At 42.5% G+C, this 26,650-nt stretch overlaps 1 protein-coding gene and 1 pseudogene across 4 annotated transcripts in view; one reads left to right on the plus strand and one right to left on the minus strand.

Moving 5' to 3' along the window:
• The window catches only part of LOC119909376 (NLR family CARD domain-containing protein 3-like), a 622,129-nt gene that overhangs the window by 65,020 nt on the left and 530,459 nt on the right, over positions 1-26,650 (plus strand). The gene's annotated exons all lie outside the window — the stretch shown is intronic.
• On the minus strand, positions 283-26,575 carry LOC119909384 (annotated as a pseudogene).

Raw genomic sequence — 26,650 nt, forward strand, 5'->3', positions numbered from 1 at the left:
TTGCAGCCATGACTTTTAAAGGTGCATACGCCACCTACTGTACCGGAGTATGTTGCATGAACTATGTTTGACACAACTTCATTTCATAAAATAATTAAAATAATATGAGAGAAAAACCTAAATCCTATTATATATATCTCTATATTTTTCAGATAATAATAATAAACCTTCAAGGCTTCACTTCCTTCCTGCCTGACTTATCTTTTGATTTAGCCTTTGTGAGGATCAAACTCAGCAGGAAAAGAAATGTACTTGAGTAACAGAATAAATCAAGACTATTTGTTGAGTTTTTGTCTTCAAACCTTTATTGAAATAAATGAGAAGCTCTGCAGCCATCAGCAGCTACTAGATGCTGCTCCAAGAAAACTTTATTAAAGTGAAAATCAAGTCAACACAGTTTGTACACAATAAGTTCAGCCCTGAGATCATTTCACCATTTCTAAGAAAACACATTTCTGACATTAAAGGCACAATCAGTGAGCCAGATGTTAACCAAAGTGAAGCCTCGTCCACCACCAACATTTAAACCACAGGACTGGAAGTTGTCTCCCTCCTACACAGAACACAGAGACACTGAGGAGGAACCATAGAACCAGAACCTAAATCCAGGATAAAGAGGTTCAGTGAATGTGGTGTTGAAGGTGTGGAGGTGGATCAGTGTGTCAGAGGAGACTCTGTAGAAGGACAGAGAGCCAGCAGGACAGTCCACATACACTGCTGCTCTGTTAGAGGAGGAGGAGGACGAGGAGGAGAGAGGGAGGACCGTTTTTCTGTTATTGTGCCAGACAGAGTAACGACCATCAGAGCAGCTCAGACTCCAGGACTGATCATTCCATCCAAACACACAGTCATTACTGTCTCCTCTCCTTCTGATTCCTCTGTAACTCACTGATATATAAACTCCTCCTCTCCACTCGACCTCCCAGTAACAGCGACCAGTCAGACCATTTCTACACAGCAGCTGAGGCCAGAAGTCAAATCTCTCTGGATGATCAGGATATGGCTGCTTCTCTGTCACATGTGTCACCTTCCTGTTGTTGTCAGACAGTTTGAGGTTTCTGTTTGCTGTGTTTGTGTCCAGTGTGAGTTCACAGAAATCTGATGGAGAGAACGAGACACAACACAGCAGCAGTTTATCATCAGACACATCTGAAGGTTTATTCTTTGTTTGTGTGCTGATGTTGTTCATTTCTATAAAGTTTAATGATGCATTTAGTCAGTAATGTTTGAATGAATAAATACCACAACTATCAACTTTGTATTAAGAGAAACTGACTGTGTGCTGTTTTGTCATCATGAGTCAGATTGAATCCACACTTACACTTCCTCACATCAGGTTTTAACCTCTGCTCTCCACCATGATCCACCCTGGAGGAAGAAACACAGTCAGAGTGATTTTCTATCCAACATGAGTCCTAACTGCTGTTCAACATGAAGCAGTGTTCCTCAGTTTGTCAGTGTGACAGAGAAACAGGCTGAAACTCATCTGTGTCAACTGTCTCCAGGATTCTTTCACTGTCTGAGAAAAGGACCTGAAGAAGAAGACAACTAATATGAGAGCAGGATGTCAAATATTGTCCTCTGCATGTTGTCCCGCTAAATAAACAGTTTGACCAGCATTCACACATGAACAACTAAACTGTTTCCAGACTGTTCTCAGATCAGATTCAACTTGTATTGAGTAATTTCTGTCAGAAACAGAGGGTCTGAGGACAGAGAGGCCACATGATGTACAGATTGTAAAGCTTTGAGACAAGTTTGTGATTTTGCACTTAATAAAACTGACTTGGGAATTTCATATCAATAAAGGACTGTATTTCACAGAGACAGATGAGGCTAAATGATGAAGTTAACAGAGAATAAAGGTGTTTCTCTCAGCAGCAAATAATTATATGCATCTAAATGTGCGCATTTGTTTTGCTTTAAATATTTAACAATTGTATTTATAATAATTAAAAAAACCCACTAGTGTTTACAGTGTTGGACAAACCACTTGGAAAATGTAGTGAGCCAAGCTACCAGTTAACTCTACATTAAATGAAGCTTCACTACACTGAAGCTACAACCAGGAGAAACGTAGCAAGCTCAGCTACAGCAACATGGCAGAAGTCCTTTACTACATCTGAGCTACTTTTATTTATATTGAACAAACTTCATTCCAGAGTAGTAAAAGAATAAAGACCTGCTCCAAACAGTAACAACGTGAGAGATCTAAATCAGACAAACTCCCCTACTTACTGGGAGAAATGCCCAAATATTACAACAAAATGTATTTCCTCACAAACTGAGAACCAGTGGAAAAACATTGTTACTTTAATAGATGTGCTGCTTGTCAAAGCATGACATTTTCAATGTATGATTTATTTTGAGATTTGATAGATACACAAAAAAGTATTGTCAGCCACTGATTGTGCAAGTTCTCCCATTTAGAAAGATGAGGTCTGTTTTGTCATAGGTACACTTCAACTATGAGACACAAAATGAGGAGAAAAAAATTCCAGGAAATCACATTGTAGGATTTTTAAAGAATTTATTTGTAAATTATGGTGGAATATAAGTATTTGGTCAGTACTCAAGGTCAATGTTTCCTGTAAGTCTTCAGCAGGTTTGCACACTGTAGCTGGTATTTTGGCCCATTCCTCCCTGCAGATCTCCTCTAGAGCAGTGATGTTTTGGGGCTGTCGCTGGGCAACACGGACTTTCAACTCCCTCCACAGCTTTTCTATGGGGTTGAGGTCTGGAGACTGGCTAGGCCACTCCAGGACCTTGAAATGCTTTTTAACGGAGCCCGAGCGGCGTGTTTGGGATCATTGTCATGCTGGAAGACCCAGCCACGTTCCATCTTCAACGCTCTCACTGATGGGAGGAGGATTTGGTTTAAAAATCTCAGGATACATGGCCCCGTTCATTCTTCCTTTAACATGGATCAGTTTTCCTGTCCCCTTTGCAGAAAAACAGCCCCAAAGCATGAGGTTTCCTCCCCCATGCTTCACAGTAGGTATGGTGATGCAACTCTGCATTCTTCTTCCTCCAAACATGACGAGTTGAGTTTTTACCAAAAAGCTTTATTTTGGTTTCATCTGACCACATGATATTCTCCCAGTCCTCTTCTGGATCATCCATATGCTCTCTGGCAAACTTCAGACGGGCCTGGACATGTACAGGGGGGGGGGGACACGCCTGGCGTCCCTCTTGGCGTAGTGTGTTACTGATGGTAGCCTTTGTTACTTTGGTCCCAGCTCTCTGCAGGTCATTCATCAGGTCCCTCCGTGTAGTTCTGGGATTTTTGCTCACCGTTCTCATGATCATTTTGACCCCACGGGATGAGATCTTGCGTGGAGCCCCAGATCGAGGGAGATTATCAATGGTCTTGTACGTCTTCCATTTTCTTACAATTGCTCCCACAGTTGATTTCTTCACACCAACCTGCTTGCCTCTTGTAGATTCACTCTTCCCAGCCTGGTGCAGGTCTACAATTTTCTTCCTGGTGTCCTTCGACAGCTCTTTGGTCTTGGCCATGGTTGAGTTTGGAGTCTGACTGTTTGAGGCTGTGGACACGTCTTTTATACAGATCACGAGTTCAAACAGGTGCCATTAATAAAGGTAACGAGTGGAGGACAGAAGAGCTTCTTAAAGAAGAAGTTACAGGTCTGTGGGAGCCAGAAATCTTGCTTGTTTGTGGTGACCAAATACTTATTTTCCACCATAATTTACAAATAAATTCTTTAAAAATCCTACAATGTGATTTCCTGGATTTTTCTTTCTCATTTTGTCTCTCATAGTTGAAGTGTACCTATGATGAAAATTACAGACCTCTCTCATCTTTCTAAGTAGGAGAACTTGCACAATCAGTGGCTGACTAAATACTTTTTGACCCCACTGTATATATATATTATTGTTAACATTTGACTTTCTGCTTTCATTTATTCATTTAGCTGACGCTTTCATCCAAAGAGACTTACAATTGCTATACATGTCAGAGGTTGACGCCTCTGTAGCAACGAAGGGTTAAGTGTCTTGCTCTACCTATCAAAGTTGCCTCCTCACTAAAGGAAGAGGTGGTCAGACTGGACCCTGATCCTTTTCACAAGAGCTTTTTGTTCAGGGTAAAGGGAACACTTAAACAACACAATGTAACTCCAAGTCAATCACACAACCCACACAAGTGGCTCAGGTAGTGCAGCTCATCCAGGATGGCACATCAATGCGAGCTGTGGCAAGAAGGTTTGCTGAGTCTGTCAGCGTAGTGTCCAGAGCGTGGAGGCGCTACCAGGAGACAGGCCAGTACATCAGGAGACGTGGAGGAGGCCGTAGGAGGGCAACAACCCAGCAGCAGGACCGCTACCTCCGCCTTTGTGCAAGGAGGAGCAGGAGGAGCACTGCCAGAGCCCTGCAAAATGACCTCCAGCAGGCCACAAATGTGCATGTGTCTGCTCAAACGGTCAGAAACAGACTCCATGAGGGTGGTACGAGGGCCCGACGTCCACAGGTGGGGGTTGTGCTTACAGCACAACACCGTGCAGGACGTTTGGCATTTGCCAGAGAACACCAAGATTGGCAAATTCGCCACTGGCGCCCTGTGCTCTTCACAGATGAAAGCAGGTTCACACTGAGCACATGTGACAGACGTGACAGAGTCTGGAGACGCCGTGGAGAACGTTCTGCTGCCTGCAACATCCTCCAGCATGACCGGTTTGGCGGCGGGTCAGTAATGGTGTGGGGTGGCATTTCTTTGGGGGGCCGCACAGCCCTCCATGTGCTCGCCAGAGGTAGCCTGACTGCCATTAGGTACCGAGATGAGATCCTCAGACCCCTTGTGAGACCATATGTTGGTGCGGTTGGCCCTGGGTTCCTCCTAATGCAACACAATGCTAGACCTCATGTGGCTGGAGTGTGTCAGCAGTTCCTGCAAGAGGAAGGCATTGATGCTATGGACCGGCCCGCCCGTTCCCCAGACCTGAATCCAACTGAGCACATCTGGGACATCATGTCTCGCTCCACCCACCAACGCCACGTTGCACCACAGACTGTCCAGGAGTTGGCGGACGCTTTAGTCCAGGTCTGGGAGGAGATCCCTCAGGAGACCATCCGCCACCTCATCAGGAGCCCAGGCGTTGTAGGGAGGTCATACAGGCACGTGGAGGCCACACACACTACTGAGCCTCATTTTGACTTGTTTTAAGGACATTACATCAAAGGTAGATCGGCCTGTAGTTTGGTTTTCCACTTTGATTTTGAGTGGGACTCCAAATCCAGACCTCCATGGGTTGATAAATTTGATTTCCATTGATAATTTTTGTGTGATTTTGTTGTCAGCACATTCAACTATGTAAAGAAAGGAGTATTTAATGAGATTATTTCATTCAGATCTAGGATGTGTTATTTTAGTTTCTAGTATTTTTTGAGCAGTGTATTAGATAGATAGATATGTGTGTGTAAGAAACATCCTCTATCCCAGAAGAAACCTAAATTACTATGTAGACTAGAGGACTCAAGTTATTTATGATAATACGGCTGTGTGGTGAACCTATGAACTTAAGTCATATTTAAACAACTATTGCTTTGTGTTATATATAAAATAGTAGTAAGACTTCTCTCTGTGTACACGCATCCTAGAGGCCTACAAGTACAATTTTGGCTGTATTATTTGTGTCCCCCTCAAAAATTGCTCTCGTGAAATTTTATGTTTACTCCCCCCCCTACTGTGAGATGAAACTTACGCCCATGCATAGCGCCCAGAGAACCTGATGTGGAGAGGGCAGAGGAGAGGACCGGCAACTTGAAAAAGTCCCAGTACACCAAATGTTTGCGGGTCGCGGTCTCAGACCTGTTCAGTCAAATCTATACTGCGCACCATAGTGGTTGATGGTGGAGAAGTGGAACCATCCTGTCAGTCATGCGGTGCGCAGCGTAACATTAGTTCATTAGGAAAGTATGTTCATTTAAGTCTGTTTATCTTTTTAATGTGAATAATAACAATATAACAATAAAAATACATTGTGTGATTCAAAATAACGGTTGTTGAAGAATGAATTAGTGACCGCAACAGATGCTGATTTTACTGCTTCCATGGGAGCTCAGACCTCCTTATGGGAGCTGAGCTCCCACTGGCTCCCACGTAACTCCAACCCTGTTTAAAGTGCTCTATAAACTAAATTGATTGATACATTGATGAAAGTTCTCGGGCAGAGCGCTTTTTTAAATGCAGCAAAATCATAATTTTGGACTGTGGTGTCTACACGTTGAATCTAAGCTGTAACCTGACCTGCACCTCCCCAAAAATGCAACAACATGTCGCGGCGATGCAGAACTGTACCTTCTGTGAGACTCATACAGAAACGGCATTACATATGTTTTGTCAGGATGTACAGTATGTACATTTATTAATGATTAGATATATTCAGGTTTCTGCTGGTTCTGGCAGAATATCTTTTTTAGTGTAACACTGCGACCATTATTTCTTAATCAATTTATGTTGTTTCTGGCTAAATTTCATAAACACAAATGCAAATTTACAAACAAAAACCCCATTTATAGTCTTTGAGAAAGAAACTTTATTTTTGTTTAGTTTCTCCTCCAACAGAAAGGCTTTGAAGATAGGCTACTTAATGTCTGTACTCGCTTAAAGGTCTGTGTCTCGACGTACTGCTGACGTATTGCGGTAAGCGTGTCGACTCATTTCCGTTTCCGGTGCTTGTGTGTTGGTACTTTGTTGTTGCTCTCGCTAAATAACAGTTACATTTGTTTGATTACAGCGGCCAACTGTTCGCTAAACACTTTTTCTTTACAGTAATTTTGCCTAAGCACTCACAGTTCTTTCCATCTTTTAGTGACTGCTGTTCAATCTCATAGTTGTTCTAAAGTTTTGGTAGCTGATGCTACAGTAATTTAGCTTAGCAGCTAGCGATGGCTTCTCCTTCTCCCTCTCTCTCTCCTACTTTCTCCTGCTCGGTGTGTCAGATGTTTAGTTACTCCTCTGCCTCCTTTAGCGGTAATGGTACATGTAATAAGTGTAGTTTATTTTTAGACATGGAGGCGAGGCTCAGTGATTTAGAAGTCCGGCTCCGCACCTTGGTAGATCAGTCTTTAGCTACTGTAGCTAGCCAGTCCCCGGTAGTCGGTGCGGAACGGCCTGAGTTAGCCTCTGGTAGCCGTCCTCCGGCATCCCCTGTGCAGCCAGGAAAGAGGGGCTGGGTGACTGTCCGAAGGAGGAATAGTCATAAGCATTCAAAGCCCACGGGGCACCATCAACCTGTTCACGTCTCTAACAGATTTTCCCCACTCAGCGACACACCCGCTGAGAAACCAACTCTGATCATTGGCAGCTCCATTTTGAGAAACGTGAAGTTAGCGAAGCCAGCGGCCATAGTTAAGTGCATCCCTGGGGCCAGAGCGGGCGACATTGAGTCTTATTTGAAACTGCTGGCTAAGGATAAACGTAAATACAGTAAGATTGTTATTCACGTCGGCGGTAATGACTCCCGGTTACGCCAATCGGAGGTCACTAAGATTAATTTTGAGTCGGTGTGTACATATGCAAAAACAATGTCGGACACCGTAGTTTTCTCTGGACCCCTGCCAAATCTGACCAGTGATGACATGTGTAGCCGCATGTCGTCATTCCGCCGCTGGTTGTCGAGGTGGTTGCCAGCAAACGATGTGGGCTTTGTTGATCATTGGCAGACTTTCTGGGGAAGACCTGGTCTGATCCGGAGAGACGGCATCCATCCCACTTGGGAAGGAGCAGCTCTCATTTCTAGAAATCTGGCCAAGTTTATTAGTGGACCAAATCCATGACAACCCAGAGTTGAGACCAGGAGGCAGAGTCGCAGTTTAACACACTTCTCTGCCCTTCTAATTCAGCAGTTACCCACCCAAAACCCTACGCAGAGTCGCAGTCTAACACACTTCTCTGCTCCTCCATTTCAGCAGTTACTTAGTGAAAATCCTATAGTGACGGTGTCTGTCCCCCGACCATTGAAATTATTTAAAAAGGTAAACAGAAGAGGAGCTGTGCATAAAAACCTCATAAAAATTAAAACCACAAGAGCAATAGTGCAAACGAATAGGAGAGTTAAATGTGGACTCTTAAACATCAGATCTCTCTCTTCTAAAGGTGTACTAGTAAATGAACTAATATCAGATTATGATATTGATTTATTTGGTCTTACTGAAACCTGGCTGGGTGATGGAGAATATGTTAGCCTAAATGAATCCACCCCTCCCATATGATCAATCTATCTTTATCAACAGGCTATGTACCACAGTACTTTAAAGTAGCTGTAATTAAACCTCTTCTGAAAAAGCCCAAACTTGATCCGGATGTTTTAGCCAACTATAGACCTATATCTAACCTTCCATTTCTCTCTAAGGTTCTGGAGAAAGCAGTTGCTAAACAGCTGTGTGACTTTCTACAGAGCAATAGTTTATTTGAGGATTTTCAGTCAGGGTTTAGAGCTCATCATAGCACAGAGACAGCACTGGTGAAAATTACTAATGACCTCCTTATTGCATCAGACAAAGGACTTGTCTCTGTACTGGTTTTATTAGATCTTAGTGCTGCATTTGATACCATTGACCATCAGATCCTATTGCAGAGACTGGAATATTTCATTGGCATTAAAGGAACCGCTCTAAGCTGGTTTAAGTCCTATTTATCAGATCGATTTCAGTTTGTACATGTTAACAATGAGTCCTCCATGCACGCCAAAGTTACTCATGGAGTTCCTCAAGGATCTGTCCTTGGACCAATCCTCTTCACTTTATATATGCTTCCTTTAGGCAATATTATCAGGAAACATTCCATAAGCTTTCATTGTTATGCAGATGATACTCAGTTATATCTATCGATCAAGCCAGATGAAACTCATCAGTTAGCTAAACTTCAAATGTGCCTTCAGGATGTTAAAACCTGGATGACCTGTAATTTTCTCATGTTAAACTCAGATAAAACTGAAGTTATTGCTCTGGGGCCTAAGCACCTCCGTGACGCATTATCTAAAGATATAGTTTCCCTGGATGGCATCACCTTGGCCTCCAGCACCACTGTGAGGAATCTTGGAGTTATCTTTGATCAGGACATGTCGTTTAAGTCTCACATTAAGCAAATTTCAAGGACCGCCTTTTTTCACCTACGTAATATTGCGAAAATCAGGAACATCCTGTCTAAAAATGATGCAGAAAAACTAGTCCATGCATTTGTTACTTCTAGGCTGGATTACTGCAATTCCTTATTATCAGGCTGCTCGAAAAAGTCCATTAAGACTCTTCAGCTGATCCAGAATGCTGCAGCACGTGTTCTGACAGGAACCAGGAAAAGAGATCATATTTCTCCTGTTTTAGCTTCTTTGCATTGTCTTCCAGTAAAATCCAGAATAGAATTTAAAATCATTCTTCTTACCCACAAAGCTCTTAATGGTCAGGCACCATCTTATCTTAAAGAGCTCATAGTACCTTACTACCCCACCAGAGCACTGCGCTCCCAGAATGCAGGGTTACTTGTGGTTCCTAGAGTCTCCAAAAGTAGACTAGGAGCCAGAGCGTTCAGCTATCAAGCTCCTCTCCTGTGGAACCAGGTTCCAGTTTGGGTTCAGGAGGCAGACACCATCTCCACATTTAAGAGTAGGCTTAAGACTTTCCTCTTTGATAAAGCTTATAGTTAGGGCTGGCTCAGGTAGTCCTGAACCATCCCTTAGTTATGCTGCTATAGGCCTAGACTGCCGGGGGATTTCCCATGATGCACTGAGCTCCTCTCTCCTCTACTTTCTCTCCCTCTGTATGCAACCTCATCCCATTATTGCATGTTACTAACACAACTTCTCCCCTTTCTGGTAGTCTTGTGCTTTCTCGTCTCTCTCCTCTCTCCTATCACTTCCTGCAGGTTTTCTGGCTCTGGAGCTGTGGAGTCTGGATCTGTGGCTGCGGGTCACCTGCTGCCCCCGTGTTCCTGCTCGACACCCTCTGCTGCAACGACTATTGTTGCTAGTCTTATTGTTATTATTGTTATTATAATCATTAACATTACGATGGTTACCATTAACACTATTATAAATATCTGTACCATTTTTCATTTAGTCTATAGCAACATTACCTTCACTGTGTGTACCTCTGTGTGTATATTGTGTAGGCTGCCTCCCTCCCCTCTCTCTCTCTTCTTACATCTCTCCTTACATCTCTCTCTCTCTCTTCTTACATCTCTCCTTACATCTCTCTCTCTCTCTTCTTACATCTCTCCTTACATCTCTCTCTCTCTCTCTCTCTCTCTCTCTCCCCCCCCAACCGGTCGAGGCAGATGGCCGCCCACCCTGAGCCATGGTTCTGCTCGAGGTTTCTGCCTCTTAAAAGGAAGTTTTTCCTTGCCTCTGTCGCCTAGAGCTGCTCTTGGTGGGAACTGTTGGGCTTCTGTAAATAGCATCATAGAGTACGGTCTAGACCTGCTCTTTTATGAAAAGCGCTGTGAGATAACTGTTGTTGTGATTTGGCGCTATATAAATAAAATTGAATTGAATTGAATATCCTTCAACCAAGTCCAGTTGCCCTTCACTTTAACCTTCTGAGAACCTTCACAGATATCTGTGATATCCTTATTTATTTTCGCTGTATTGTTCTGTTATTGTACCCCCTAGCTATAAATACATCGGTATCCCTAATGTGAAGTATCCATTGCAATGTTAAGATTGGTGATATATGTTGCTATTTGATATTATTAAAAAGGAAGAAAAAAAGACAGACAGCAAGAACTGTGATTGGTCGGCATGGTAGCCTTCAGGAAGTGCTCCGTTCTTTGAAGTACATTTTATTATTAACAATAATAACAGTAATTTTATTGCATCTCTTGACTCGCACAGACTTCACTCAGTAAAAATCTTGGCACTCCATTATTACGTTACAAGTCACGGACCAGGTAATGCAACAGCAGGCACTAGAGTGGGGGATTAAATCCTGCTTTCACCAGCCATCAGCCATCACCGATGGCATCGTCTATCGGCCCAACCCCAGTGTGTGGATGCTACCACGGTACTTGATCAATAAAGGAGCTTCGAGGTTGAAAAGCCATTTGATCAGAAAAAAGCGAAGCTACCACCACACTACTGAGAAATGTAGTTAGACTTGTAACACTGCAGCTACATTAATCTCAACAAATTTAGTAGTTGTTGAGATGAACCATCAAACACTTCTATCCAGAGCTGGACTGGGACAAAAAAATTGGCCCTGGCATTGTTGGCTCAGGCGGCTCACCTAAATTGGTGGGACACTTCTCACCGATACACCATCCTTCCATATATAACATGTGTACCTACTGTACACAAACAAGCCGAGTGGTATGTGCCATGGATAAGTGTACCAGTGCAAGTGAATCAGTGTACTCATATGTTATAATCATCAACCTTAATTGAAGTAATCATCATCATTGTCACTACAGCATGGCACACATCCTACCCAAGGGCTTCACTTTGTGTTGAACAGTGGTGGGGACATTTAAGGGCTCAGATTAGGGGGGTGACGACACACTTTGCCCATGAGATGTGACATTGCACAAGATTGGGGTCACAAGAACAAGACAAGAATATATTTGAATACCATTTTGAGCATTAAACACTTAATTTCCTGCATTCTGGGGATATTTTCTGCACCAATTTATGGTAGAATGTTTTTATTTATGTAAAGGGAAGCACAAATTCAGTTGGCAAGTGATGATTCAGAATATAAAAATGTAATAGAATAATGCAGTAATCTGTAGCTCTTATTTTAGCTTAAGTTACTTTCAGTTTTTTCTATGTTTTTATTGCATTGCTGGTTTTCAGAATAGTGCAAATAAACCAAAGTGGTGGGGACATGTCCCCAGCGTCCCCAGTGTAAATGACACCTATGACCCTCCCTCCCTGCTCCCTCCCTACAGGCTGAGCTACTCCATGCTTACCGCTTCACCTCCACTCTCCTCCTGCTAACATATCGGTTATTTTGCGCATTTGGTGGCATCCATCTGCAGAATTTAATTTTATTTGGCCCACAACTCAAGAAACAGAAGGCAGAGGAGGGGGGGGTTTCAGTATAGAAAATTACCCAATGTGCTGCGGTACATGCTTTATGGGCCGACCGTTGGCCCATTTTTTACAACAGTTGAATAAATAAGTAATTTATGTTACACTGGCCCCAAAGTTTCGTCGGCCCACAAGGCATTTACCTGGTATGCCAGATTACCAGTCCAACCCCTGATTCTATCCATAGAGAAATGCTGCAAGCAGGTCTCACATTAGAATGATTTTACATCCAAGTTTCTGATGTTTCTAATGGTTTCCAATCGATAAGACTTCTGGAGAGCCGTGTGTTTCCTATCTCAGGCCTACTCACTGCTCTGAACAGAATGAGGAGGAATAAGAAGTCCTTCATGATGATGGACTCCAGTAGACTGACAGAAAATAACAGAAAATAGAGACACCTGCAGTGTGTGAGCTCTTGTTGTCTGTCCAAACCTGAGTGTGTCCAGTCTCCAGTGTGGATCCTCCAGTCCAGCAGACAGCAGCTTCACCCCTGAGTCTCCTGGATGATTGTAGCTCAGGTCCAGCTCTCTCAGATGGGAGGGGTTGGAGCTCAGAGCTGAGGCCAGAGAAGCACAGCCTTCCTCTGTGATCAGACAGCCTGACAGCCTGGAATCAGGAAAACATCATAAACTCTGTGTTTTAGAAAATCATGACAGCAGGAAACTCCTACAGACCATTTCCACTAACTGAACCTAAAACCAGATGAAGAGGATTTAAAACACACAGCTTATTACTGACCTGAGAGTTTCCAGTGTACAGTATGGACTCTCGAGTCCAGCAGACAGCAGCTTCACTCCTGAATCCTGCAGGTTGTTGTTACTCAGGTCCAGCTCTCTCAGTCTAGAGGACTGGGAGCTGAGAACTGAGGACAGAGCTTCACAGCTTCTGTCTGAGAGGTTACAGCCACTCAACCTGAAAAAGGATTAGCAATGAACACAAATTAAATGTTTTTTTTGTCAAATATAAAATTAAGCATTTTTGAAATTGCACATCCATTTATCCACCTACAGAGCTTTGTTGGAGGCTTTGACCACTGGCAGCAGCCTCAGAAGAGCCTCCTCTGAAGCAGAGTATTTCTTCAGGTCAAACACATCCAGATCTTTTTCTGATGACAGTAAGATGAAGACCAGAGCTGACCACTGAGCAGGAGAGAGTTCATCTGTGGAGAGACTTCCTGAACTCAGGGACTGTTGGATCTCCTCCACTAGAGAACGATCATTCAGTTCATTCAGACAGTGGAACAGATTGATGCTTCTCTCTGGAGACAGATTCTCACTGATCTTCTTCTTGATGTACTCAACTGTTTCCTGATTGGTCTGTGAGCTACTTCCTGTCTGTGTCAGCAGACCTCGTAGGAGAGTCTGATTGGTCTGCAGTGAAAGACCCAGGAGGAAGCGGAGGAACAAGTCCAGGTGTCCATTTGGACTCTGTAAGGCCTTGTCCACAGCACTCTGGTAGAGATGTGTTAGTTTAGGTTTGTCTCTGAAGACTTTAGACCACCAGGAGGTTGATTGTTCTTCTTCCAGCAGATTGACACCAGAGTTGATGAAGGTCAGATGGACATGAAGAGCAGCCAGAAACTCCTGAACGCTCAGATGGACGAAGCAGAACACCTTGTCCTGGTACAGCCCTCTCTCCTCTTTAAAGATCTGTGTGAACACTCCTGAGTACACTGAGGCTGCTCTGATATCGATGCCACACTCTGTCAGGTCTGATTCATAGAAGATCAGGTTTCCTTTCTGCAGCTGCTTAAAAGCCAGTTTTCCCAGAGACTCAATCATATTCCTGCTCTTTTTATTCCAGTGTGGATCTGTCTCAGCTCCTCCATCATACTTGATGTTCTTCAGTGTGGACTGAACCACCAGGAAGTGGATGTACATCTCAGTCAGGGTCTTGGGCAGCTCTCCTCCCTCTCTGGTCTCCAACACCTCCTCCAGAACTGTAGCAGTGATCCAGCAGAAGACTGGGATGTGGCACATGATGTGGAGGCTTCGTGATGTCTTGATGTGGGAGATGATCCTGCTGGCCTGCTCCTCATCTCCTCATCTCTTCCTGAAGTACTCCTCCTTCTGTGGGTCAGTGAACCCTCTGACCTCTGTCACCATGTCAACACACTCAGGAGGGATCTGATTGGCTGCTGCAGGTCGTGTGGTTATCCAGAGGCGAGCAGAGGGAAGCAGGTTCCCCCTGATGAGGTTTGTCAGCAGCACATCTACTGAGGTGGACTCTGTAACATCAGTCAGGACCTCATTGTTGTGGAAGTCCAGAGGAAGTCGACACTCATCCAGACCGTCAAAGATGAACACAACCTGGAACTCTTCAAAGCTGCAGATTCCTGCTTCTTTGGTTTCAGCAAAGAAGTGATGAACAAGTTCCACCAAGCTGTACTTTTTCTCTTTCAGCACATTCAGCTCTCTGAAAGTGAATGGAAATGTGAACTGTATGTCCTGGTTGGCTTTGTCTTCAGCCCAGTCCAGAGTGAACTTCTGTGTTAAGACTGTTTTCCCAATGCCAGCCACTCCCTTTGTCATCACTGTTCTGATTGGTTCATCTCTTCCAGGTGAGGCTTTAAAGATGTCTTCTTGTCTGATGGTTGTTTCTGGTCTGTCTGGTTTCCTGGATGCTGTTTCAATCTGTCTGACCTCATGTTCATCATTGACCTCTGCAGTCCCTCCCTCTGTGATGTAGAGCTCTGTGTAGATCTGGTTCAGAAGGGTTGGGTTTCCTGCTTTAGCAATCCCCTCAAACACACACTGGAACTTCTTCTTCAGGTTAGACTTGAGTTTACGTCGGCACACTGGAGCAGCAGTTCCTGAATGAAGAAACAAGAAATGTGATTAATAAGTGGATGCTACAGTAAATCTGATAAATGTAAACTTTAAGACATCAAGATGGTATTTATTTTCCTCCTCCATGAAATCTCTTCAGCTCATCAGCTGTGAACAGTTTCTGAGTTTCAGCCCAGAAGAATTCATAGATCTGATCCAAATGTGTGCATCATATTAACAGCAGAGTTTGAAATGGAAACTTCTCCCATGTTGCCTCCATTTCCTCTTTCCATCATGTTAAATCTGTTCAAATCCTCTTACTGCTCTGCAGACGCTCAGCCAGCTCCTCCTGCTTCATTCTCCTCAGGAAGTGCAGTGTGATCTTCAGAAATGCCTCTCTGCTGCTCCTCCTCTGCTCCTCCTCCTCACCGTCCAACACCTCCTCATCCTCCCTCTCTAAGCATTCTGGGTAATCTGGACTCAGAACCCTCTGGAACTTCTTCACCTCGTTCTTCACAAACCTGCCAATGTTTTCCTGGAGCAGCTGGAACAGAAGAAAATGTAAAGTTGAACTGGTAGAAGTCAACATCAGATCATCTGTGACAGACAGAAAGCCTGCTGGTCTGCAGAGTGCAGCATGGAGACTGGATCAGAATGCTGCTTCACTATTTACTTTGTGGTCTGCCCTGTCTCCTATAATATTTTTAAAGGAAACATATTGCTTGCTGAGATTTCTACATAATGAGTAAATGCTGTTAAAGAACAAATTAAGCAAATCACAGAAATGTTGATACTGAGTGTATCAGTCAGATGTTCTGTAGAACAAGTTGGTGTTATTGAGGACTGTTTCCATATGGTGCTGGTTATTCTATAGTGGGAGCCCTGCGGTGGTAGTGTAGCCTAACTGACGTCACACAGTTAAAATTGGTGCGTATCAGTGGGCTGGTGGAGTGATGGACTACAGTTGTGCAGTGCAATAACTTTCATTACAAGTGCGTGAATGAAAAAGAGTATTTTTGTATCTTTGTGTCGATGCAGCTAAACATACATTCTGTTATGTTGTTACTGCAGAGGGAAGAAATAAACAGCATATCAACCCTCTCTCAGCTCTTTATTTCATATTTGGTCTTAAGTGATGTTCTGCTGTGACAAACAGAACTAGCACCCAGACTGAGCGTATTCCTGTTAGCTCCAACATATTCTAGTTTTCCTCTAAAATATCTGATCTCACAATAGGTTATCAGCTGGGACTGACTGCAGCTTTATGGATTATGGCTGCCTGTGAACATCATCCAGAAATTAAATATAAAATAATTTATAGAAATAATTTCAATGACATTTTTGTGCTGGCTCCTGTAATTAGCAGTAGTAGCTGAGCTTGTACATTTACACACCATAAATATGGAGTCCAGGTCTGTTTGATGCTGCTGGGCAGACTGACCACTGGGAACCTCTGAGCTCTGCTCATCAACTCTGTGAAGAAATATGATGATTTGAACATATAATGACAAACAGTGTTACATGTGCTGTGTTATATCTGGTAGAAACAGATCCTCATACACCTATACCAGATCTTGGTATAAAAATGTATGATCTGCTCACTTTCCATGGAAACACCGCTGGGTGCAGGGTAGACTGGACAGGAGAAAATGCTGCTGTTTTACTCATCCAGCTGTGTCTCAGTGGACATCAGCGGACGAGGAGGCTGCTGAGGTCCTACTGGACTCTAACTGGACTTACAGTTACAGTAAGCAGCAGACAAAAGGGCATGCTCATACTTTTAATATTTTTACTTTCTCATGTGTTTGACATTTGTTTTGCACTGTTCTTTGAACCTGGTTCATTTCTGTGCTGCTGATGTGACATGAGAATTTCCCTCTGGGAATAAATAAAGAGTCTATTATTATTTTTAATTAACAAAAAACAGTGCTGAACCAAGACCTACCTGAGAGCTCTTTTTAGGAGAGTCAACAAAACAACACAAACATTTAAGATTCTTACTTTTGTTCAGCATCATTATGTCCAGCTTTGAAGTGAACAGGGACATGACGGTCGCTGTTCATGGACACACAGCTGGGTCCAGGAGAATCTGGTCTCTGCCGATGGATCCTGAACAATGAAATAACAAATCAGATGTGTCCTCAAAGCAGATTTAATAGATATATTTATGTGTTGGTGTCTCTGGTAGTGAGTTTTCAGCTGAATCTGCAGTTTGTCAGCGATATAGAGTTTTATAGCGACTTTCAGTTGTTGTTTATCTGTCCAGCTGCATCTTTACTGTTAGTAGCTCAAAACTAAACTTCATTCACCTCCATTGAGCAAGAGGAGGCTCCATAGACAATGTTCTTATACATTCTCAAACCTGCATCCAGCTGTTTGTGGATTTTAACCGTGGTTTTGATATTTGGACTAAGATCTGCAAAATGTGAGACCAGTTTGAAAAAAGTGAAGAGTTAAGAACATGAAGTGATCAAAACAAAGACACCAAACCTCATCTCAGGAGAGACACAAACATTTAACATGCTGACCTTTGATCAGCAGAGTGGTGTCCACCTTTGAAGACAATGAGTCTGTCCATAGACCAGGGCTTTTGGTTGGACTATATCAAGTTGATTAATCAGTGAAGGGGCTGCTGACCCATATACCACACAGCCCTAATCCATAGTTGATCTTATCATTGCTCTGTATATCATCATCACAGATTCACATAGATCAGCCCCCAATCAGACCCAGCCACACACCATTATTTCCACACATTTCAAAGAAACCAACTCAATATGCTTTTTCCATGTCATCCTTTCATCCATCCACATTCCTAAAAAAATTAAGTTTTTCACTTTTAGTCCTATTATATATTTGTAACATCTGTGTTGGCATTTTCTTTATTATCTCCAAATATCATGTATTTGTTTTTTCTGTAGATATTTTAAAGCCTCAATGATCAGCCCGTTCACTTACTTTCTCCAATGCAGCTTGTATTTGGCCAAAAACATATGAGAGGTTCCTCCCTCGGATCCAGATGGATGCATCATCTGCAAACAATGAGAACCTAAATTCTTTCCCCACTCTTCTAAACATACCATTGACTAGTATATTAAAAATAACTGGGCTTATTACACTACCCTGAGGGGCTCCATTCTCTACCTCAAGCGCCTCTGATGATTCACTTCCCACCTTCACCTGAATTGCCCTGTTACATAAAAAATCTTAATCCAGTTGAACATTCTTCCTCTGATTACAACATCATAAAGTGCAGTCAACAACCCCTCCTTCCAAAGCATGTCATATGCTGTTTCAATGTCCAAAAAAACTGCTACAGCTGCTTCTTTAAGTAAAATGTCAATATCTAAATCTAAAACAGCATCCCTGGAATCAGGAAAACATCATGAACTCTGTGTTTTCATTAAATCATGTCAGCAGGAAACTCCTACAGACCATTTTCACTAACAGGAACCTTAAACGAGATGAGGAGGATTTAAAAGAAACAGGTTATAACTGACCTGAGAGTTTCCAGTGTACAGCGTGGACTCTGGAGTCCAGCAGACAGCAGCTTCACTCCCGAATCCTGCAGGTTGTTGTTGCACAGGTCCAGCTCTCTCAGAATAGAAGACTTCGTGCTGAGAACTGAGGACAGAGCTTTACAGCCTCTCTCTGAGAGGTTACAGCCACTCAACCTGAAAAAGTTTTAAAAGTTTAAAGTTGTGCAATTTTAAATTTTCCTGAAATGCGAGAACACTGGTTTAGATTCAACGATGGAGAGGACAAATGAAGAGGAACAGTAAACAGTGAACAGTAACGTTACTAAAACAACACAACATCAGCTCTGGTATAGCACCTTCACAACCTAAAACCTCCAGTGTGGGAGCATTTTTCTCTTCACTCAGTCAAAAAGGCTGTGAACTGTAACATCTCAACACCGGAGCATCTGAAGAAGAGGCACGTAACATTGTAGCTCTGTGGACGATGAAGACTCGTCTCCGTAAGCTACTAAGCAAGCTAGCTCCACAATATGTTACTTCGCGTCATGAGCTGTAACGTTTTCTACACAGTTTCCCTTGGTCACTTAATTGCTAATGGCGTTGAGAATAGCAAATAATTATGATACACAACGATCCTGTTCACTTTACAGATGTGCCCTAACTTCATAATCAAACGAGCATTAAAAGATGTATTTTTGAAAGTTGTATTAATTTTATTGTCTTGACTGTTAATTAGCACACGCCTTAAACAAGCTCAACTTTAACTCAAAAGCTGATAGCTAAATGAGAGATATTGTGTAATTTTGCAATTCGTAACTTCGTTAAATGTGCATGTGGTACCTTTTCACCTCAATGATAAAGTGATTCATTTTATTTCAGTTATAAACTCCTGGACTTTGAAGGTTCAGTGTGTAAGATTTAGTGGCATCTAGTGGTGAGGGTTGTGAATTGCAACAATCTTTCCAATCTACCACTGCCCCCTAACCTTTCAAAGAGCATAGGACAGCTACGGTGGCTGACAGTGCACACAAAGTGTCTCTTCTGAGACAGCAGAGAGTGGCCAATCAAGAAATGAGGTATATTTAGGTATATTTATTAAGAAATTATATTTACTAAATTATTCAGTAAAACCGTGTGTTATTGTGACTTGGCCACTGACAGACAACATGGAAAATGTAAGCCAGGAGTGTGAAACACTATCTCTGTTTCTGCACCACAGTCATTATAAAACCACACATTAGATAAAGTTTATACAAACATTGACAAGGGAAACACGTTAATTCTCTCTGTCATTATGGACCATCGCCAAAACTGCCCGCCAGCAATAATATCTGGCTCGCTGCCAGATTATTTTTGATAGCGGCAAAAAATATAAATAAATAAATGCTTTGATGGCGGTACTGAAATAGATCTCAGTCATGACAGCAACAGCTACTCACATAATCTCTTCCTCCGCACTGTAATGCAGTATTAGAATTGAAATTAGCTTTTACTAAATTAAATTCTGTAGCCTGCTTGACACAGCTCTGAAAGAGCTGTCAGAAAACGTGATTCCGCTAAATGTCCTCTGCTTGTAGACACTGGGGAAATGAAAAAGCGTCCATAGGTTGATGGATGCAGATCAAACACAGACACAAAAACAGTGCAGGACATGCCGTGCTCTAACATTCGCTGCAGAATCCACTTGTTGAAGAGAGAAAAATTACCCCGAGGCGGGATTAAACCCTCAGTCCTTGGGTTGCGAGTCCTGCACTTTACCTCCGATGCAAAACTTATTTGCCAACCCCTGCTGTATATTATTACTACCTCTTCTTCTTCTTCTTCTTCTTCTAATGTACGTATTCAACATAGTGATGAGTGTCTGCTCTGCCTGAATTCTACCAGAAGTAGAAAAAGAAAGTTAATGAATCACGCTGTGTAGCGCTGTTTGACCGTTTTCAGCTACTGTAGAAACAAGACGATGCAACATGGCGATGTCCATGGAAGGGGGGGGCACGGTTATGTAGAAATAAATGGCTCAATCTAAGGTAATAACAACATAATGGTTTATTATGTAAGGTCTTTACACAACACTGAAAACATATTATTATTATGGATCTTATTTTGCATTTCTGTCGATAGATCCTCAGAAATATTACACACCAAACATTGCAGCAGAATGTGTTTCAGCAGGTTATCTGCTCATATTCAGGTTGGCTAAGGCCTCAGTTTTTAGATGTTTATAAATTCTACCAGCTACGTTACCACTCATCACAACTATCTGGACTTACAGCGCAAGATGCACTTGATTAATATCACAGCGTGCGGCAGTGTTGCATCAGCTTGGCAGAGTTGACTAGCACCATTTTGCAGAATAGGCAACTGCCCATGTCGCTAATGCCACTGGCTGGCCCTGTATTTGTCAACTATAAAATTGAGCATTTTTGAAATTGCACATACATACATCCACCTACAGAGCTTTGTTGGAGGCTTTGACCACTGGCAGCAGCCTCAGAAGAGCCTCCTCTGAAGCAGAGTATTTCTTCAGGTCAAACACATCCAGATCTTTTTCTGATGACAGTAAGATGTAGACCAGAGCTGACCACTGAGCAGGAGAGAGTTTATCTGTGGAGAGACTTCCTGAACTCAGGGACCCACTGTCTCAGCTCCTCCATCATACTTGACGTTCTTCAGTTTGGACTGAACCACCAGGAAGTGGATGTACATCTCAGTCAGGGTCTTGGGCAGCTCTCCTCCCTCTCTGGTCTTCAACACCTCCTCCAGAACTGTAGCAGTGATCCAGCAGAAGACTGGGATGTGGCACATGATGTGGAGGCTTCGTGATGTCTTGATGTGGGAGATGATTCTGCTGGCCTGCTCCTCATCTCTGAATCTCTTCCTGAAGTACTCCTCCTTCTGTGGGTCAGTGAACCCTCTGACCTCTGTCACCATGTCAACACACTCAGGAGGGATCTGATTGGCTGCTGCAGGTCGTGTGGTTATCCAGAGGCGAGCAGAGGGAAGCAGGTTCCCCCTGATGAGGTTTGTCAGCAGCACATCCACTGAGGTGGACTCTGTAACATCAGTCAGGACCTCATTGTTGTGGAAGTCCAGAGGAAGTCGACACTCATCCAGACCGTCAAAGATGAACACAACCTGGAACTCTTCAAAGCTGCAGATTCCTGCTTCTTTGGTTTCAGGAAAGAAGTGATGAACAAGTTCCACCAAGCTGTACTTTTTCTCTTTCAGCACATTCAGCTCTCTGAAAGTGAATGGAAATGTGAACTGTATGTCCTGGTTGGCTTTGTCTTCAGCCCAGTCCAGAGTGAACTTCTGTGTTAAGACTGTTTTCCCAATGCCAGCCACTCCCTTTGTCATCACTGTTCTGATTGGTTCATCTCTTCCAAGTGAGGCTTTAAAGATGTCTTCTTGTCTGATGGTTGTTTCTGGTCTGGCTGGTTTCCTGGACGCTGTTTCAATCTGTCTGACCTCATTTTCATCATTGACCTCTGCAGTCCCTCCCTCTGTGATGTAGAGCTCTGTGTAGATCTGGTTCAGAAGGGTTGGGTTTCCTGCTTTAGCAATCCCCTCAAACACACACTGGAACTTCTTCTTCAGGTTAGACTTGAGTTTACGTCGGCACACTGGAGCAGCAGTTCCTGAATGAAGGAAGAAGAAATGTGATTAATAAGTGGATGCTACAGTAAATCTGATAAATGTAAACTTTAAGACATCAAGATGGTATTTATTTTCCTCCTCCATGAAATCTCTTCAGCTCATCAGCTGTGAACAGTTTCTGAGTTTCAGCCCAGAAGAATTCATAGATCTGATCCAAATGTGTGCATCATATTAACAGCAGAGTTTGAAATGGAAACTTCTCCCATGTTGCCTCCATTTCCTCTTTCCATCATGTTAAATCTGTTCAAATCCTCTTACTGCTCTGCAGACGCTCAGCCAGCTCCTCCTGCTTCATTCTCCTCAGGAAGTGCAGTGTGATCTTCAGAAATGCCTCTCTGCTGCTCCTCCTCTGCTCCTCCTCCTCACCGTCCAACACCTCCTCATCCTCCCTCTGACTCTCTAAGCATTCTGGGTAATCTGGACTCAGAACTCTCTGGAACTTCTTCACCTCGTTCTTCACAAACCTGCCAATGTTTTCCTGGAGCAGCTGGAACAGAAGAAAATGTAAAGTTGAACTGGTAGAAGTCAACATCAGATCATCTGTGACAGACAGAAAGCCTGCTGGTCTGCAGAGTGCAGCATGGAGACTGGATCAGAATGCTGCTTCACTATTTACTTTGTAGCTCCTGTAATTAGCAGTAGTAGCTGAGCTTGTACATTTACACACCATAAATATGGAGTCCAGGTCTGTTTGATGCTGCTGGGCAGATTGACCACTGGGAACCTCTGAGCTCTGCTGATCAACTCTGTGAAGTAGAGCAGAAGCAGAACAGACTACTTAACTGCCTGATAAAGACATAATACCCATTGGATGACAGGAAATCCCTCCATTAAAATGTTTACCTAGGATAAGCTGATCGGTGTCATATGATTGATCTGAATACAACAGGTATTTGGTTAAATGTGGAATATAAATTATGACTTTGTTCCCAGATTTTATTTTGTAATCTGATATTTGTGAATGTGGATCCTGATTTGAAAAACTGTATGAAGGAGCTAATTTATCATCCACTTTCAATGTTCTTACACATTCTCAAACCTGCATCCAGCTGTTTGTGGATTTTAACTGTGGTTTTGATATTTTGACTAAGATCTGCAAAATGTGAGACCAGTTTGAAAAAAGTGAAGAGTTAAGAACATGAAGTGATCAAAACAAAGACACCAAACCTCATCTCAGGAGAGACACAAACATTTAACATGCTGACCTTTGATCAGCAGAGTGGTGTCCACCTTTGAAGACAATAAGTTTGTCCATAGACCAGTCACTCTTCAAGGACACACAGCTGGGTCCAGGTCCAGGTCCAGGTCCAGCAGAGTCTGGTCCCTGCTGCTGCTCTGGGCTTCAACACAACACACACAGAGCTTTGAGAGTGAATAATGATGGTGGAGTGATTTGAGTCCTGGACAGTTAGAGATCCTCATCTCACCTCTGAGCTTTGGTCTGGCTGTCATGTTCCCCACACAGAGTGCTTTTAGAGGGAGGGACTCCCTCCTCTCTGTCCTCACACTGATTCATAGCAGAGCCCACACCTTCACACAAACACAACAACATGCTGAGAGAGCTGCACTCATTCATTACAACAAGCTTTACATCTCAGGACACTTTAGTTCTCCTTCCTCTCAGTAACATGACACAAATATTCAGGGTCGACAGAAACCTTGTTGGAGCCCTAAACAGGATCTGATGACCCCAAAATGTGTTACACAGCCCCCAGATTCACCCAGAGTTCAGTATGTTGACCACAAAATATATCAGATGTATTAGACTGTCAAGATTCGTTACAGTACACCCAAACATCATTGTTTAAATCCTGATCCTGGTTATCAGACATTACAGATGCTTCTGGTCGGATTCTCACCTGCTGAACTAACAGACACTTCTTCATGTGTGGAGGAAACACTGGGAGAGAAGAAGCTGCTAATTTCTTCCTCGTTAGTCCTGGTGTCTGATGTAGTTCTGCTACCTGTCCACTAGATGGAGCTAACTAACCATCTGATGAACTAAAGATCAGCTCAGTACTGGAAGATGTCACGAAGCAGCAGTGTGGATCAGTTGGTACACTACTAGATTTTGGACGCGTTGGTTTGTAATGAGGCAGAATGAAGCTTGAGATCCCCGGGCGGGGCCCTTCACTCTGTTCCTCAGTCCTGGTTCCTAACAAAGGGGGACCAGAACCTCCAGAACCTCAGGCTGCCACAGATGGTGTCTGCTATTAAAGCTCTTCTTCTAACAGACTTTGGCTTCCAAACACTTTTCTTTAAAGGCCTTTTTACTCGTTTGTCCCTGTAAAGACTTTACAGTTTGTAATTATTCTCACTTCTAATAGTGCTACTACTACAAATACTGCTTCTGTAATACAAGTACAATATCTACTGCTGGGACTGAAAACTGCTGAGAGGTCAGAGGTCAGGGTCGGGCAAGTCCCCACCGACTGCTTTATTTATTATATTTATTATATTTATAATTAGACAATAATAATATGTAATTCAAAGTCCATGGACAAGCTGCTTTTCAGTGCGTTGTATCCACTGCTATAAAAGGAAAAAAAACTACAAGTATAAATAAATAAGTGAATGTAAAAATAAAGAAATAGCCTTTACTACCAAAATGTATTTATATATGATTTATTTCTGCATTTATTTATACTAGTGTTATTTTTTGTTCTTCATAATTATAAGGAACAAAAGCCTTGTAGGCTAGTTGTAGGTTTTTAAGATGTGACAGTAAGCCTACTCACCGCTTAGAAATATTTAATGTTTTTTATATTTCACAGCCGTTAAAATAAATGGGTTTCATTTTTTTAAGTGAGGCTGAATATTATAAGCATATAATTTGGTAGGAATATTGAAATTAATTTTAATATGAGTGTGTTTTTTCAGGTTAGTGGCTCTCTTGTATCACACAAGTCATGTAGCGCCTCACCTTTAACGATGTGGGCGCAGGTAATGTGGGGGAGTTTTCAGAAGCCTAAATGTTGACATTCAATGTTTGTACATATTTAATACAATAAAGCGTAAGTAAACAGAAATCTGTGTTCTGTTTTTACTTTTTATATTGTACGAGATTACTGCTCATTCAGGGTTCCCACACGTCCTGGAAAACAACTGACCAATTATCCAGTCATGGAAAACTCGTGGAAATTAAGAGAAAAAGTCAAATATCCTGGAAAATTCTTTTAACATTATGTTGCAGCAGCATTGTGAACACCCCCCTGAGTCAGGTCACAAGTAGCACAGGTTGGCTAGGAGCGACGGGCTCAGATGTGTTATTGTTGAGAAAGTTGGATAAGAATGAAGAGGAAGCCGGGCTCACAACTGAAATGAAGTAGTCCCAGTTTCTGACCGTATTACACTTGCATATCAATACTCCAAGTTCTTTGTGAAGTTTAAATAAAGTGTGGCGTTGTGACAGCAACATGTCTGAAAGAGCTTTTTGTACCGTTACACAGAGACGTTAGAGAGCTAAGGTTCAACAGAATAATGGGATTTGTTAGCAGGTAAAATTATAGCCTGTTATTATATTATTTCTTGATATACTATAAAAAATTATAACAATATAGCTGCAGGCAGAAATGATCAGGCTCCAAGCAGGTCGGGGAAAATGCAACATTTGCCATTTTCAGAGAAGAAGAGCAGATGCAGGGACTTCAGAGAGAAGTGATGAAAGAATTTGGACTTGAAGCCTTTTTTGTAGGGAGGTCCTGATCATGTATTTTTGTCCCGGATCCCAATCGAGTAATTTAATATCTGCTGAGAGATACTTGTAATTTCCTAGTACAGTTGAACAGTGCACTACATTAAATTAAGTTTCTGTCTCCTTTTAAAAGTATTCTCCAGTGTGTGTTGCTTTACTGCAGCCTTTGTATGAGAGAACTCTGAACTCTGCTGGGCCAGGGCTAACCTTTAGCCTCTTAAATATTTTTCCAGTTTGCTGGATCCATTTTAAAAGGTATATGACTAAACTGGTCGCACTGTAGGTGTTTTTTTTTTGGTGGCTTATTAAATCTTTAGTATTAACGGCAGCTCTTTTAAAGCGAGTAAACACAATCAGCAAATATTGGGCTTTAATCTGGTTTCCTACAGCGGGATGGACCCAAAATAAACATGTTGCTGTGGTTAAATTGTAATAAACGGATCAAAATGATGCCAAGTACAACGATAGCTGGACTCAAGTAACGTTAACAGACACATGTTTAGTGAACTTACCTGGAAGTTCAGCTTCCTCTCTTTCTTTTCTCCAAGCAGTCTCCTGTTTCTGTGGCTCTCTGCAGCAGACAGGTTGAGAAGTACGAGCAAAGTTAAATCCACTTTTTAATACCCAAGATTAAAATTAAGTTTCAGTTTAACTTGTGACTTTCAGCTGACCTGTGGTTTAAAAGAGGAAGAGAAACTTTATGCCAATCGGTCCCGGCGATTTTCTATAGTTAGTTAAAAAGGACATAACATACCTTTCTGATTCGTCCTCGGAGTCTTGTGTGAGGAAACGTGTCATGCACCACTTAGTCGCACCTTTTTCATTTCATTTCCCAAATTTGATCCTCGCTCGGCGTCTTATCCCTCCCACCCGAGATGCGAACTGGAGGAGTGGAGGAGGCACAAATTGGGGAAGTGAGAAAAGCCCCAGAAAGAGGGTGAGTTTCCTGTCAATTTAAAAAAAATAAATTGTCTGTATTGAAAATGTCAGCACAAGCAACAACATATAATG

Source organism: Micropterus salmoides, unplaced genomic scaffold (assembly GCF_014851395.1).
Source record: "Micropterus salmoides isolate LMB-PRFRI ecotype aquatic unplaced genomic scaffold, ASM1485139v1 Ms_hic_scaffold_18, whole genome shotgun sequence".
NCBI classification, from domain to species: Eukaryota; Metazoa; Chordata; class Actinopteri; order Centrarchiformes; family Centrarchidae; genus Micropterus; species Micropterus salmoides.